The following is a 15,900-nucleotide window of genomic DNA, read 5'->3' on the forward strand; positions in this document are numbered from 1 at the left end:
CCAATGGGCGGCGGCGTCTCATGCGGCCGGCGCCCGCCGCAGCCGCCGCCGGGTCCCGGAGCCAGAGGCCGCCGAGCCGGAGCGCGATGGAGCGAGGGCCCCAGGCGGGGAGGCGCCGCCGCCGAGCGCGCGGCCCGACGTCCCCTCAGTGAGCGCCCGCGCCGCCGCGGCGCCGCCCGAGCCTGGCCGCGCCCGAGGGGCGGGCTCGCCTCCCGCCGGCCTCGCCGCTTCGCCGGCGCTCGGAGCCCGCCTCCGCCGCCGCCACCGCCGCCTTCCCGCTCGGGCCGGGAGACGGGCCGGGGCTGCATGGCCTCGCCCGCGCGCCGCCGCTGAGCCCGCGGAGCCGTGCAGCCGGGAGCCGGTGAGAGCCGTCGCGGGCCGGGGCGGGGGGCCGGGGCGGGCGCCGGGGCGTGGGGGCCGCCTTGCGGCCTGCAGGCCTCCCCTCCGGGCGGAGCAGCACGACGGGCGCCGGTGGGCCCAGGGGCCTGAGGGGCCGACATGGGGCTCCGGGGGGCCCGGGCAGCCGTGCGAGGCTGACGCGGGCTCCTGGGGGGCCCAGGGCAGCCGTGAGGGCCCGACGGGGGGCTCCGGGTCGGCCTGGAAGGCCCGGGCAGCCTTGAGGGGGCTACGGGGGCTCCTGGGGGGTCTGGGGGGCCCGGGGCCGCCGTGAAGTGCTCCGGGTGGGCCTGGGGGGTCAGGGGCAGCCGCGAGGGGCTTCGGGTGGGGCTCTGGGTGGGCCTGCGGGGCCAGGGGCAGCCGCGAAGGGACTGACTGGGGGCTCCGGTGGGCCTGGGGGCCCAGACAGCCGTGAGGGGCTCCGGGGGCTCCGGGTGGGCCTGCGTGGCCTCAGGGCAGCCGTGAGGGGCCGACAGGGGCTCCAGGTGGGCCCGGGGGGCCCGGGGCAGCCGTGAGGGGTTGAGGGTGGGCTTGGAGTTGGGGGCTCCGGGCAGCCGTGAGAGCGCGGCGGGGGCCCCGGGCACCTGGGGAGCGGGTGCGCCGACCTCTGACCCGAGGGAGGGGTGCCTTCGCGGTGTCGGTTGTAGTTGTTATTCCCAGCGTCCCTATTATTATCACTGTTTTGAAATGGGAGCAGGCGGCTCTCGGGCTCCGAGCCGGAGGGGGCGGGCGAACCGGAGTCGTGAGGGAGAGTGGGGGCGCCGGGGGTGCAGGCGGCGCGCGTAGGCCCGCGGAGGGGCAGGAATGCGGGGCAGCGGCGCGGGGGTGTCGTCTCGGGGGGAGGGTAGGCGGGCCTGGGGGGCGGGTGGGAGGGAAGCGGTGGTGGCGGCGGCTGCAACAGCAGTCCTTGGCCTCAAGGAACAATGTGAGACGTTGCCTGAAATGTTAATTTCCGTTCCTCATTTCATCATCCCCTGGCAGGGCGGTAGCTGCGAGTGTGAGAGAGTGAGTGTGTGTGTGTGTGTGTGTGTGTGTGTAGGGTTGGCCTTGCCACACGGATTCAGTACCCTCTCAAAGAGGGATTGTGCTGTGAAATCTTGTGTCTTTGCTGTTTGGGGGGTGGAGAAGTCTTAGTTTTTCTTGAGGTCTGCTCTTTTGCTGGTGCCCCATCAAGGTTTTCTGCTTCTCTCATTCTTTTGGAAAGCCAGTCTTGTATCTCAGCTTCCAAGGTTTTTGGAAGAGGCTTTGGGAGATTAAGCCGGCCTAAGAGGGCCCTGTGCTTTGAAAACCATTTTCTCTCCAGCAGTTAAGATGCATCATGCCTAGGTTTCGTGATTCCTACAGGTTATAGAAAGTTTTATATTCCTTTGCAAGAATAGGATGGTTTTGCACATTTCCCGGTAGTAAATTAAGTTTCAGGCTTTCTTGTAAGGTGAGAGTTTTTAAAGAGATCTAAGCAGTATCCTTAACATCCCATTTCAACTGAGGAGTGAAAGTGTGCACAGTTGTTGAATTGCAAAACTTAGAATATTTCGGTATGTATGGGGGATTGATGAGAGGCATTCAGCAAAAACGATGTAACATGGTATTGCTGGTGGAAAAAGTGCCATTGACACAGTTGCTATTTTTGGTTTGTGCAAACCCAGTCAATGGCATAACTTGAATAGTTCTAAATCAGAGACCCTGAGACTGTTTATTTGATGCCTTTGGGACCTTGATTTCTCTAACTAAATGTTGCTGTCCTGGAAGACTAGTTCTGTTTTGTGTCTTTTGGGACTGATTGCACAAGTACTGTGATATTACTTTGAAACTGTAGTTAAAAAAAGAAAAAGGAAAAACATCTTGCTCAACTTTGATTGTGACCCTTGAATTGGATCCCTATCTTGGTGTTTCCTCCCCCACCCTCCATTCAGCTGTTGTTCTCTCTTTCTGTAGTTTTGTGCTGAGGAGCAGGATCTCATTTGATAGGCTGGCCCTCCTGAATGGGATGGGAGGAAACAAAGACCAAGTAACTATGACATTTTTCTGTGTTCTTTGTGCACGCCTCTTGAGTTAGTTAAAAAGCTGCCCCAAAATATTGCTAAATTTGATCCAAATTTGAAACTTTCAGAGGTTTTTAAATTCTGAATATTTTTAATTGTGGCAAAATATAGATAAAATTTACCAGAAGTTTGTGTTTAAAGGTGTCCCATAGTCTTGAGTTCCTCATTTTCAGTTCTGACTTTGTGTCCGCTTCCTTACTTGCATCGCCCTGTGGGATGTTCTTCTCTAGACCCGCTGTGGACCAGCCATGCTAATCACATCGCACTGGCAGCGCCTTTCATCTCTCGAAACCAGATGGGCTGCTTATGACTAGTGGCTGTCATGTTAGCTGTAATTACAGTGTTGGTACAGTGACAGTAGAGCTTTCAACAGAGAGTTAAAGAAACCATGCTATTGTGTTTGAGAATATTTTTCAAGAAGCTTTGTGTGCCTTGGGTTTTTAAGTATATTTAACATAGTAGGGTTATGTTTTATCCAATATGTGGCTATTTTGCATATGGGCAATGAGCCCATTATCAATTAAATAACATAATTAGATAGTGTCAGTAAATGCTGGTTCAGAGCATAATCTGCATTTGTTGCCAAAATAAGTGTTTTGATCTGTCCATTACCCTGTGTAAGTCCCTTCATCCCTCACGTGGTAAGTGTAATGGATGAACTTTCTTTAATAGCAAGATATTTGCTAGTTAATAGGTGAAAATGAGGATGCATTGCTTGTCTGACTGCAAGCTGTGTCAGTTTATGACTGCTCTTTAGTCACTGCCTTGAGGGGGTTGAGCTTGGCCTGTTCCATAAACTTCCTAAAAAAACTGGATGAATTCAGATAACTAAAAGTTATTGTCTTGAAATTTTTCAGTATGTGTTCTCTTAATTGTATTTCAGATAAAACTTTTGTGCAAGTCAACTTTTCTAGTTTTACCTTAAAGCTATATGAAAGAGGGTGTCAATCCTCAGCTCCTGGAACTCAGGCAGTTAGAGCTAATCAGCATAGAAAGCCTAAAAGGCTTAGGAGATGATCCACGTTAACGACTACTTTGTTAATTCTGATGAAGACATTTCTATTAAGAAGTGACTCTTTTTCTGTTTGATGGATCTTATTCATGGTATCTTTTAAGCTGAGTCAGACTGATTTATGTGTTTCTGTGTCTTTTTTTGTTATTCTTCTGTGCTTAATTCTGCTCCTCCTTCCCATTTAATACTCTCTTTAAATAGTGTTTTATATATATAGTAGAGCTGCAGATGTTCTTTATATGGTAAGGTCTCAAGTGATTATTAACAACCTAACCCTGATCTGATTGTATGATATCCCCCCCGCCCCCCAAGCCCGCTCTGTGATCCCCTGTCACTCTTGCCTTAACTCCTGATGCTCTGGCTACCTTGGCCTTCCATTTCCTAGATTGGGACATGTGCTTTATTCTCTCATGGCCTCGACACATGCTGATACTCTGGGCCAGGGTCCTGCTGCATGTCCATCACTGCCTCCCCTGCAAATCCTCCCCCCTCCACATCTACAAGGTAACTCCCACTCAGCCTTTGTGTCTTAGTTAAATAATGCTTCCTCTTAGCCTTCTTAATCATCATTCCCAAGGAATATATGCCACCCCACCTTGTTAGGGCCACCGGAACTTAACACATCTGATCAAGTGTCTAACAGATGGTTTTGGTCTGTCCTTGTGAAAGAAGGGCTGGATGCTTAATGACAATAAGGATGGTCTCCGATCACTCAGGGCCCAGTCTAGGGTATGACATTAGTCATGGAATTGGCTCAATAAATAGTTGTTGAATTGTTTAAAGACTGTATACAGAAGTATTTGAATAATTTTGTTAGGAGAAACTTGGGATCATGAACTTTGATTTATTTGATTGACTAGGAATAATGCTATGTGATTTCAGCCACTTTCCCATTTGTTCTCATTATAAGTTTTCCTTTACAATTGAGGTAAAGGTGTGGGACATGGCTTTTACAATTGGCACAGGACAACAGATAAAGGAAAATAATTAACGGGAAAGTTGTCTTTGTGGGAAGGAAAAAGAGAGCCTTCTGGAAGCAATTTTGGTAGGGCCGCTGCTTTTGGGGGCCAGGATGAAGGCTTACTGAGTGTAGTTTGCTGCTGCGGTATTTCGTTTAGAACTTTGAGCACCTTCTGGCCCCTTGTAACATAAGCAGTGGTTTAGTGTGATAGTGGTGTATTTGGAAAGTTTGAGCATTTTATCTTACCTTTTTTTTTTTTTAAACCTCCCAAGCTATTGTAATAAGAAAGTACCGGAGCTTTGAGACCATAGCTTCTGTTAAAATATAAATTCTCCATAATGGAGGTGGCCCCTTAATATCCCTCTGACCTCAGTTTTAAAGCATTTTTTAAAAAAGATTTTATTTTGAGAGAGAGAGAGAGAGAGACCGACCGCAAGTGCGAGGAGGGGGCAGAGGGAGAGGGAAAGAATCTCAAGCAGACTCCCTGCTGAACACGGAGCTCGAAGAGGGGCTGGATCTCATCACCCTGAGATCACGACCTGAGCTGAAATCAAGAGTCAGCTGCTTAACCGACTGAGCCACCCAGGTGCCCCCAGTTTTAGCATTTTAATGAAGAAAAAAGTGATCTCTCTGGAGGGAAATACACCAAAATGGAGTTGTGTGTTATTTCCCCCCCCTTATGTTTTGTAATATTATGTAATTGGCAAAAAGGTTGCTTTTGAAAAGACTATGGGTATAATTTGGGTGATAGAGACTTGAGTTTTTGGTTTGGATAACAGGGTTGAATTTGTGGTTTTAATGTTTTAGGTAGTAAGGGCTGGGTGAGGGGAATTGGTTGTGGTTGAAAATATTTAGAGGCACCATTCTAAAACTTAAGAAATCCCACAGTTTTGAAGCTGGTTTAGTGACTGAAGAGTTAAGTGGGTTTTCAGTGTGAAAATAAAATAAGTCTTTCCCATTAATACAGCTGAAGTTTTCAGGGGCTGAAAGGACTGGAAATTCTGTCGCTGGGCCGAGGCTCGTTGAGCACTCCCACCCCCAGCCTAGGTTGAGGTGGTTGTGGGAGTTACAGTGTCCTTACCGGCTGGCTGAGGGCAAGACCCAGGTTGCCCGCTCTGCCCTTGGCATCTGTGCAGTGAATTATTTATTATCCTGAAAATCTGTAGGTTCTCTTTTTTCCACTTGTAGAGACCAGTGTGCATCGGTTCACTATATAAAAATGTTGGCCTTTTCTCAACATAAAACATTTTTTGATCACTTAGATCAGAATTTTTTGTCAAATTTAAATAAAATTCATGAAAACCCTCTGTCTTCCAGTTACTTGTTTAACTCTGTAAAATGGGACCTTTTATTTTTTATTTTTTTAAAGACTTTATTTGACAGAGAGACAGTGAGAGAGGGAACACAAGCAGGGGGAGTGGTAGAGGGGGAAGCAGGCTTCCTGCTGAGCAGGGAGCCTGATGGGGGACTTGATCCCAGGAACTTGGGATCATGACCTGAGCCGAAGGCAGACGCTCAACGACTGAGCCACCCAGGCGCCCTAAAATGGGACCTTTTAGAATGGCTGGAATTGAAATTTAACTTGTAAATGCTTAATAACTTTGTGATATCGGAAGTTAGTTTTCGTCTAAGATGTAGCCACTAGAGTTCTTTTCTCAGGGCGTTAATAGAAAGTGCCCCTCCCTCCCCTTCTCCTGATGGCAGGCGCCAGAGCCAGAGTGCAAATGTCCTGGAATAGTGAACATTTCTGAGTTCTGAGAGGTTGCATAGGGTGCTTGGTTCTTAAGGTTTTGGCCAGAGTTGTGATTGTTTTATTTTCCACTGCATTCATACCTAGCAAAGTAAGAAGACTTTCACTTAATTCTGGGTGATGATGTCAGCTTGAAATCATTATGGCTATACTGTGTAAACTTATCCAAAATAGAGAAGGTGAGAGAAGCAGTGAAGAACCTTAATACTCGAGCGGTGAGCCTTGCTGGCATGTACCACGTTTCTAAATGTGGTTTTACATCCTGTAAAACAGGAAGTAAAAATAAAAAACAACAAAAAAACAAAAACCCAAAGCAACACTCTTGAAGGAATTTTTTTTTTTAAGACTTTATTTATTTATTTGACAGAGAGAGACACAGCGAGAGAGGGAACACAAGCAGGGGGAGTGGGAGAGGGAGAAGCGGGCTTCCCGCCGAGCAGGGAGCCCGATGCGGGACTCGATCCCAGGACCCTGGGATCACGACCTGAGCCGAAGGCAGACGCTTAACGACTGAGTCACCCAGGCGCCCGAAGGAATTTTTTTTTTTTAATTACAAAAACTCCTGGCTAGTTAAAGATTGTGCAGAACACTTAAAAACAAACAAACAGACTCATCTTTTGGATTATAAAAAAGCAAGCCCAGCCTTATGGGGTCTGGAACTGCCAAGAACCTGCAGTGTCCTAAGTGCTCCCCCGCCCCTCAGGTGGTTCGGATTTCAAGGACTGTTTAGAGCTTGTGAATTCTTTGCTAGAGGTAGAGGATTTGGATTACCTTCATAGGTATTTCCATTACTTTGAGAGTAATTCATCGGAGATTTGAAGTTTTTTAGTTTAGAGATTAGTATATTAAATATGCTAACACTCAAAACTTTTTCTTGTAGGAACATTTTTCTCCAACACTTGAGAAAGGTAATCTTTGAATTGTGTCCTTTGTCTTTTAATATGAAGCTTAGAAAAGTGATCCGTGCTTTTACTCAGTTTGATTTTCGGCAGATGCAACCTTAATGGGATTTATGTGGGAACTTTGTTTCTCCTCAGTGAGGTGGTTAGATCGGATTCTGCTAAACTTGGCTTCTCATCGGATGACTGACGTGTCGAAGATGACTGTGGTGGAGCAATTTTAATGTTTTGAAAAAGGACCTTGAAGTAAAGACTAATGGTACAGTGAAGTGTTAGGAGGTTGGGGAGAACATCTTTGTTCTAGAATTTAACCCGTAGCATCCCCTTTTCCTTTCCTTGATAGTTTTCTCTGAAGCCCCCAAGTGTGTTGGCTCAAGGGGGCTGGGGGGCAGAAGGCGATAGAGGGTGTGCTGTGTTGGAGAGGTGACCCAGGAGGCTGTGAGGGCCGAAGGAAGACGCGTGCACTCAGAATTTGGAGACATGCTCGTGTGTGTGTGTTTCACTGGTGCCACTGCTCACTTTCTATAGCTGTTGTAACAAATGACCACAGACTTAGTGGTTTCAAACAATACACCCTGATTATCTTAACAGTTCTGTTGATTAGAAGCCTGACGTGAATCTCCCTGGGCTACAATCAGGGTGTCGGCAGGGCTGGTTCCTCCTCCGGGCTCCAGGGGGGAGACTCTTTCCTTGCCTCTTTCATCTTTTAGGGGCTGTTCACATTCTTGGGCCTATGACCCCTTTCTCCATCCTTAAAGCCAGCAGTGTTGCCTCTCTCTGACCTTCCAATGTGACCTCTCCATTCTACTCTCTCTTCTGCCTCCCTCTTCCACTTTTGAGGACCCTTGTGATTACATTGGGCCCACCTGGATAATCCAGGCTGTGCTCCCTGTCTGCTGATTAGACCTTAATTCCATCTGCAACCTTAATTCCCCTTTGCCGTGTGACCTAAAATACCCACAAGTTCCAGGGATTAGAATAGGGACACTTTGGGAGCAGTGTTCGGCGGCCACACTAGGTTCCCCATGGATGCGGTCATAACAGATGAGCCTGGATCCGGCTCTTGTGCAGCCGCTCTGGTGCTTTGTTCGGCTCGCCAGGACCGTGCTGGCTTTAGAGACACTCTGCCGTCAGCCCCAGCCAGTGTAGTCTGGCATCGGTGGGGATTTAGTGAGTGAGGTGGGAATACCTGTTCTGCACGAGGTTTTGCTTTTTTTTTTTTTAATTTTTATTTTGGAATAATTTTACATATACAGAAGTAGTGCACACAGTAGTAGAATTGGGAATGGGAGGAGTTCCATTCTACCCTTTATCCAGGCTCTTGAATGGTGACATCTCACATAACACTGCTGAGGTTGTCAAAGCCAAGAAATCAACATTGGTACATTACTATTTTTGTTTTGAAGATTTTATTTATTTATTAGAGAGAGAGTGAGCGAGCACGAGTGGGGCCGCAGAGGGAAAGGGAGATGCAGACTCCCCACTGAGCATGGAGCTCGAAGACTCAAGGCTCCATCCCAGGATCCTGAGACCATGACTTGAGCTGAAGGCAGATGCCCAACTGACTCAGCCATCCAAATGCCCCTGTACATTACTATTAATTAAACCCCAGACTTGGGGCACCTGGGTGGCTCAGTCGTTAAGCATCTGCCTTCAGCTCAGGTCATCATCCCCGGGGTCCTGGGATCGAGCCCCGCATCGGACTCCCTGCTCTACGGGAAGCCTGCTTCTCCCTCTCCCACTCCTCCTGCTTCTGTTCCCTCTCTCGTTGAGTCTCTGTCAAATAAATAAAATCTTAAAAACAAACAAACCAACCAACCCCAGACTTCATTTGGATTTCACCCATTCTTCCTCTGAGGTCCAGGATCCCACATTACATTTAGTTATGTCTCTTTAGTCTCTTCCTGTCTGTAATAGTTTCTCAGGTCTTTCCTTGTTTTTCATGACCTTAGCAGTTTTGAAAAGTACAGTCTTTGTTTTTATGTCTTTGTAACCATTCACCCATTTGGCACAGTTACAAAGCACACTGTACAGCTGACTTCTGGTTTATGAGACTACTTTTCCAAATGTGGACTGCTGTATAGTGGGAGAACAGTCTTGTATCTTTTTTGCAACTGGAGTGAATTACCCGGTTTATGGAGGGGACTCCCAAGACTAGATGAACCTAGCCTTTCCCACGTTACGCTCATTTAGTTGCTGTTATTCATTGCTGCCAGGCTGTGTGGTGCGATGTGCAAGGAGGACTGAGACATGGCCCTGCCCGAGGTTGGGGAGGAAGAGAGGCACTGGGTGGGGGGGCTGTGACACGAGGTAGGAGTACAGGGGAGAGAAAGCATGTCTGGCTCTGAAGTCTGGGAGATGTCATGAAGGAAGTGTTATTTAAGAATCGGTGAGATATCAGTGTGCAGGAAGCAGGGTGAGGCCGTCAGAGACTGTGGGAAGCACTGGGAGATAGGCTGTAATGTGGGAATGTCAGTAGACCTGTTTGAACATGTAACCCTTGAAAAAAATAGTAGCAGATAAAGCTGGGAAAACGGACTGGACTCCAGTTGTGTAAGACTGGGCCTGCTGAGGAGGAGGCGTTCCATGACCTGTGGCAGGAGGTGGTGTGTCTGAGTTTGAAGGTGGTGGACCAGCCTGATGGAGGTCAGAGTGGCTCTGGGAGAGGGCTTTGCCGTGCTCTTTCTGTGTTGGGAAGTCACGACACAAGGAAGGATGGTGTCTAGGAGTGGGCTGCCACTCTTGGAGGCAGGTGAATGCCAGGTCACCCTTGTGTCTTGTTTGCCCTTCACCCCACTGCCCTCCACTTCAGGTTTAAAAGAATTCTCACCACAGACACTATTGTAGAAAGTAGGAACACCATTTTCCAGGGAAGAATGTAAAACAGCTAGTTAGAAATGGATGATGGGGTTTAAAATTTGTTGTAGTAATAAAACTTGAATTCAAATAAGTAGCAGAAATGCCCGTCTCAGAAAAGTCACAGGGGAGTGAAGTGCAGGGAACAGAGGCTGGGGGAAGGCCTGTCGGTGCAGGGCAGCCTCCTGGGCGGGAGGAGGAGGTTCTGGCGTCAGAGAGGGCTGGTATGGTCCACGACACTCCTAGGAGGATCTGGAGAGCCTTGAAATAGGGAGGGGGCTCTTCCAGTGGGCTGTGCAAGCACCGTGTGAAGACTTAGCAGTGGTGTTTGTATAGAAATGTTGGGAGAGGAGAGGTGAGTTGATTCAGAGTGGATGGAATGGGGCAAACAAGTGATGGGCAGTCTTGTGAAGGGACAGCAGAGGTGATGGAAGAGAGGCAGGAGGGGGGCTTGGGCGTGGTCTCGTACCTGCAGCATGCCCCCCTGGATGCAGCGGGCCCTGTGCACCTGTGACGAACCCACATGCTCCTCTTCTCATGGTGCAGTCTGACGGGCAGGGGCCAGGAGCCCGGGCTTCTCATGTCCAAGACAGAGTCTGGTCAAGACAGTATAAACTGCAGGCCAAGGATAATAGTTTTGGGTTCGTATAGGAGGGGCTAGAGATTTGGGGGCTGGAGAAATAGCCTGCTGAAGCTACTGGTGCAAGCAGCATGGAAGGAAGGTATTTGCTATCTTGTTGTTTGCCCAAATACTTTGTTAGACTTTTTTTTTTTTTTTTTAAGATTTTATTTATTTATTTGACAGAGAGAGACACAGCGAGAGAGGGAACACAAGCAGGGGGAGTGGGAGAGGGAGAAGCAGGCTTCCCGCTGAGCAGGGAGCCCGATGTGGGGCTCGATCCCAGGACCTGGAATCATGACCTGATCCGAAGGCAGACGCTTAACGACTGAGCCACCCAGGCGCCCCTAGACTTTTTTTTTTAAAGATTTTATTTTATTATGATTATTTTTAAAAGATTTTATTTGACAGAGAGAGACACAGCAAGAGAGGGAACACAAGCAGGGGGAGCAGCAGAGGGAGAGGGAGAAGCAGACCCCCCCCCCCCGCCCCAAGCAGGGAGCCCGATGTGGGGCTCGATCCCAGGACCCTGGGATCGTGACCTGAGCCTAAGGCAGACACTTAACGACTGAGCCACCCAGGCACCCCTGTTTTTTTTTATTTTTTTAAAGGTTTTATTATTATTATTATTTTTAAAGACTTTATTTATTTATTTGACAGAGAAGTAGCAAGAGCAGGAACACAAGCAGGGGGAGTGGGGAGAAGGAGAAGCAGGCTTCCCGCTGAGCAGGGAGCCCGGTGCAGGGCTCGATCCCAGGACCCTGGGACCATGACCTAAGCTGAAGGCAGATGCTTAATGGCTGAGCCACCCAGGTGCCCCAAAGGTTTTATTATTTGAGAGAAAGAAAGCAGGAGCATGGGGAGGGGCAGAAGTGGGGAGGGAGAGGGAGAAGCAGTCTCCGTGCTGAGTGCAGAGCCTGATGCTGGGCTCCATCCCAGGACACTGAGATTATGACCTGCGCTGAAGTCAGACGCTTAACCGACTGAGCCTCCCGGGCACCCCGATTTTCTTTTATTTTTTAGGTAATCTTTACACCCAAAATGGTGTACAGGGGTTACAACCCTGTACCATAACATTAACGGGGTTACAACTCCAAGATCAGGAGTCACATGTCCACTGACTTGAGTCAGCCAGGCGCCCCTGTACTTTGTTAGACTTATGTTGGACTTGTGTTTGTTTTGTATCTTACACATATATCAACACACGTATCAATAGCTACCTGATCAATATTTGCATGACAGATCAGTATTTCAAGTTAGGGACTTAAAAAACAGGCTTAATGGCCTGCAAAAAGGAATAATACTTGTGAGGAGATCTATTCCATGTGAGAAGCATGTACTATGTTAAACCTGTGCCAAGCACATTTACTGGTGTGAGAGTTTTCCTGAGTTACTTCAAGTTAGCAGAACGTAGCCTTCATCCTGCTCAATCACAGCACTATTTACCATGTGCTGGGCTAGAAGAGCTTTGTCCTAGTGTCTGTCTGCGGTTGGGGCAGTAGTGAAACTCCGGGCATCTGGCTCAGGCAGCCTTCTGTTGGGAGGCTGTCTCTCTTGGCTGCCCTGTTTCTGTCAGGACTCTAAATTGAACGTAGTTCAGTTGCAGACGCAGAAATAAATGGAGAGCAAAAGTCAGTGTTTCGGACAGCCTGACCCTTGCAGGTGCCCAGGGCCAGGTGCTCTTAAAGGGAGTTGCCTCAGGGCCAAGGATGGCCTGCCTGTGTGTGGTGTACTAACTTTTTTCTGTTGACTTTTACTTAAACTCTCCACAGTGCTAAATCCCCTTGTTACCAGCCCCTCCGAAACACTACTGCATTTTACCGTTTCTCTGGTTGGCAGCTGCTGCTTTGATAGAGAGACATTATTTCTATAGTTGTTTACACTGTCACAGAGCTAATCCGGCCACTGCTTCTTTTTCCTTTTTTTCTCTTCCCTCTTCTCTTCTGTCTGTCTTTCTGTCTTTGCATTTAGAAGCTACAGAACAGTGCAGTCTGGATTTATAGATTACTGGTGTCCCAAACGCCAGTGTTTGATGACTGGGCCAGTCACAGCAGGGATGGGGGATGGGACTGGAAAGTCAGTGGTCAAGGCTGTTGCTCACCCTAGCTGAGGCTGGCTTGTTACTGTTTGTCCATGGATACTTTTGAGGGCTGTGATTTCAGGTGCCTGGTGTAACTGAGTGATTTTAAGTTTTCTTTCCTGTATGGGGCTGTTTCTCAAATGTTACAGTATAATTAAGCAATAAAAATTACTCTTTGGACTGTAAAATGTGAGAATCAAGTTTGTTCCAGATGTTAGTGAGTTTATGTTAATGTTTTATTGTTAGCATCATGTTATCACTGTGTTCTCTCTTCTTGTCTCATGGAGCTTTTTCTTTTTTTTTTAAGATTTTATTTATTTGACAGAGACAGCGAGACAGGGAACACAAGCAGGGGGAGTGGGAGAGGGAGAAGCACGCTTCCCGCTGAGCAGGGAGCCCAATGCTGGGTTCGATCCCAGGACCCTGGGATCATGACCTGAGCCGAAGGCAGACGCTTAACGACTGAGCCACCCAGGCGCCCCTCATGGAGCTTTCTTTCTTTTTTTTTTTTAAAAGATTTTATTTATTTATTCATGAGAGAGAGAGAGAGGCAGAGGGAGAAGCAGGCTTCCCGCGGAGCAGGGAGCCCGATGCGGAACTCGATCCCAGGACCCTGGGATCATGACCTGAGCCGAAGGCAGACGCTTAACCATCTGAGCCACCCAGGCGCCCATGGAGCTTTCTTTAATAAAGAAGTTCGTGCACAGCAAAGGAAACCATCAGCGCAATGAAAGGACACCTTATGGAGAGAGAAAATATTTGCAAACCATGTATTTGATGAGGGGTTAATATCCAAAAAAATATAAAAAATTCATACAACTGAATAGTTAAAAGAAAAGCAAACAAAGCAACCCCAAATAATGCAATTTAAAAATGGACAAAGAACCTGAATAGACATTTCTCCAAAGAAGATCAATGAAAGGCCACAGATACATGAAAAGATGCTCAGCATCGCTAGACAACAGGGAAATGCAAATCAAAACAATGAGATACCACCTCACACCTGTTAAAATGGCCATAATGAAAAACATAGAGATAACACATATTGGCATGGATGGGGGAAAAGGGAACCCTTGTGCACTGCTGGTGGGAATGTAAATTGGTACAGCCATTATGGAAAACAGTATGGAGGATCCTCAAAAAATAAAAATAGAATTACCATATGATCCAACAATTCCACTTCTAGGAATATATCCAAAGGAAATGAAAATACTAACTCGAAAAGATATCTGCACCCTACGTGCACTGCAGCATTATTTAAATAGCCAAGATGGGCAGACAGTGTAAGTGTCCCCTCAGCAAGTGAATGGATAAAGAAGTTGTGGTGTATATTGTATATATACAATGAAATATTATTCAGCCATAAAACAGATGAGGAAATCTTCCATTTGTGGCAACATGGATGGACCCTGAAGACATTGTGCTCAGTGAAATGTCAGTCAGAGTAAGATAAATACTGTTTAGTCTCATTTAAATGTGCAGTCTAAAAAAACAAAAACCAAACCCATAGAAAAAGAGATCAGGTTTATGGTTACCAGAAGCAGAAAGTAGGGGAGAGGGACTGGAAGAAGGTGGTCAAAGGCCCAAGCTTCCAGTCAGAAGATAAAGACTAGGGATGTGATGTACGACAGGGTGACAAGAGTAAACACTGCTGTATACTGTATAGGACAGGTGTTAAGAGTAAGTCCTAAGAGTTCTCATCACAAGGAGAAAAGCTTTTTTCTTTCTCTCTTTTTTAAAAGATTTTATTTATTTGAAGGAGAGAGAGAAAGCATGAGCAGGGGGAGCGGCAGGCAGAGGGAGATGCAGGCCCCCAGCTGAGCAGGGAGCCCAATGTGGAAACTGATTCCAGGACGCTGGGATCATGACCTGAGCTGAAGGCAAATGCTTCACCAACTGAGCCACCCACATGCCCCGACTTTTTGTTTTGTTTCTTTTTTATTTATTTTATTTTATTTTTATTTTTTTAAAGATTTTATTTATTTTTTTGACAGAGAGAGACATAGCGAGAGCAGGAACACAAGCAGGGGGAGTGGGAGAGGGAGAAGCAGACTCCCAGCTGAGCAGGGAGCCTGATGTGGGACTCGATCCCAGGACCCTGGGATCATGACCTGAGCCGAAGGCAGACGCTTAACGACTGAGCCACCCAGGCGCCCTGTTTTGTTTCTTTTTTAAACAAGATGCCCCCCCCCTTTTTTTTAAGATTTTATTTATTTGAGAAAGAGTGAGCATGAGTAGGGGAGGGGGCAGAGGGAGAAGCAGGCTCCCCGCTGATCAGGGACCCCAATGTGGGACTCGATCCCGGGACTCCAGGATCATGACCTGAGCCGAAGGCGGTTGCTTAACCAACTGAGCCACCCAGGTGCCCTACTTTATTTTATTTTTATTTTAATTTAATTTTACTTTATTTTTAAAGGTTTATTTATTAGAGCATGAGAGAGTGAGATCATGAGCACGGGGGATGGGTAGAGGGAGAAGCAGGCTCCTTGCTGCAGGGAGCCTGATGCGGGACTTGGTCCCAGCACCCTGGGATCATGACCTGGGCCAAAGGCACACGCTTAACTGACTGAGCCACGCAGGCGCCCCGTGAGATATTTTTTCTATTAAGTCACATTTGTGTTATTCAGGAGGCAGACCTCCCTGGTAATACGTGTTGTGGTGACTCTACTCTCTCCTGAGGTCAGTTACCTGATACCCAGAAGTCATAAGGACTGTGGGAGCCGGGCGATACATTGTCCATACAGTTGTCAAAGGTGGGATGTTTACCTGGTTTGGGTCATTTCACGTGAGGGCCCGTGTATGTTTATGTAGGATGGCTCAGTTCTTGCACATTTAGTTTTCCGTACTACCTCATTGCAGAAAACTTGGGAATGATCAAGGTTTCCTTTCGTTGAGGTGTGGCTCTTTGATGTGAGAGTTATGGGAGTAAGGGTTTTCATTAAGCACGGAGACTGTTGATGAGAAGTCCTGATGTGGAATTTCCTGGAAGAAGCTGCTGGCTGTTGTGGACGGTGCCAGGTGTGCTAGGAACTGTTCTCCACCAGCCATCAGGTGCGAGGAGAGAGCGTAAGCCCAGGGAGGAGCCTCCAGCAAGGATGTGAGGGTACGAGGACACTGCTTATGTGAGAAAGACCTCCAGGTTGCTTCTTGGGGACGGTCCATGAGACCTGAGAGCTGGCCTCTTTGGGACACTGCGTGCTGACTTGGTGGGCCCAGGGAGAATGTTTTCAGGTGGGGTGGAGACGTCAGGTTGGTTAATGGTGTAGGGGTCTTTCTTCTCTACTA

The 15,900-nt window shown here is 47.8% G+C and overlaps 1 protein-coding gene across 9 annotated transcripts in view; it reads left to right on the plus strand.

The window, feature by feature from the left end:
* The window catches only part of ANKRD11 (ankyrin repeat domain 11), a 189,457-nt gene continuing 173,557 nt past the window's right edge, over positions 1 to 15,900 (plus strand). For 6 of the 9 annotated variants that reach the window (XM_078063602.1, XM_078063609.1, XM_036119798.2 and 3 more), the window contains exon 1: positions 2 to 361. The gene's annotated coding sequence lies outside the window, so the exon portion shown is untranslated. Of the gene's footprint in view, positions 362 to 15,900 lie in introns of all 9 variants that reach the window. The other 3 variants (XM_078063608.1, XM_078063607.1, XM_078063606.1) reach the window with 2 other exon arrangements.

The sequence above is a fragment of the Halichoerus grypus genome, chromosome 15 (assembly GCF_964656455.1).
Source record: "Halichoerus grypus chromosome 15, mHalGry1.hap1.1, whole genome shotgun sequence".
Classification (NCBI taxonomy): Eukaryota; Metazoa; Chordata; class Mammalia; order Carnivora; family Phocidae; genus Halichoerus; species Halichoerus grypus.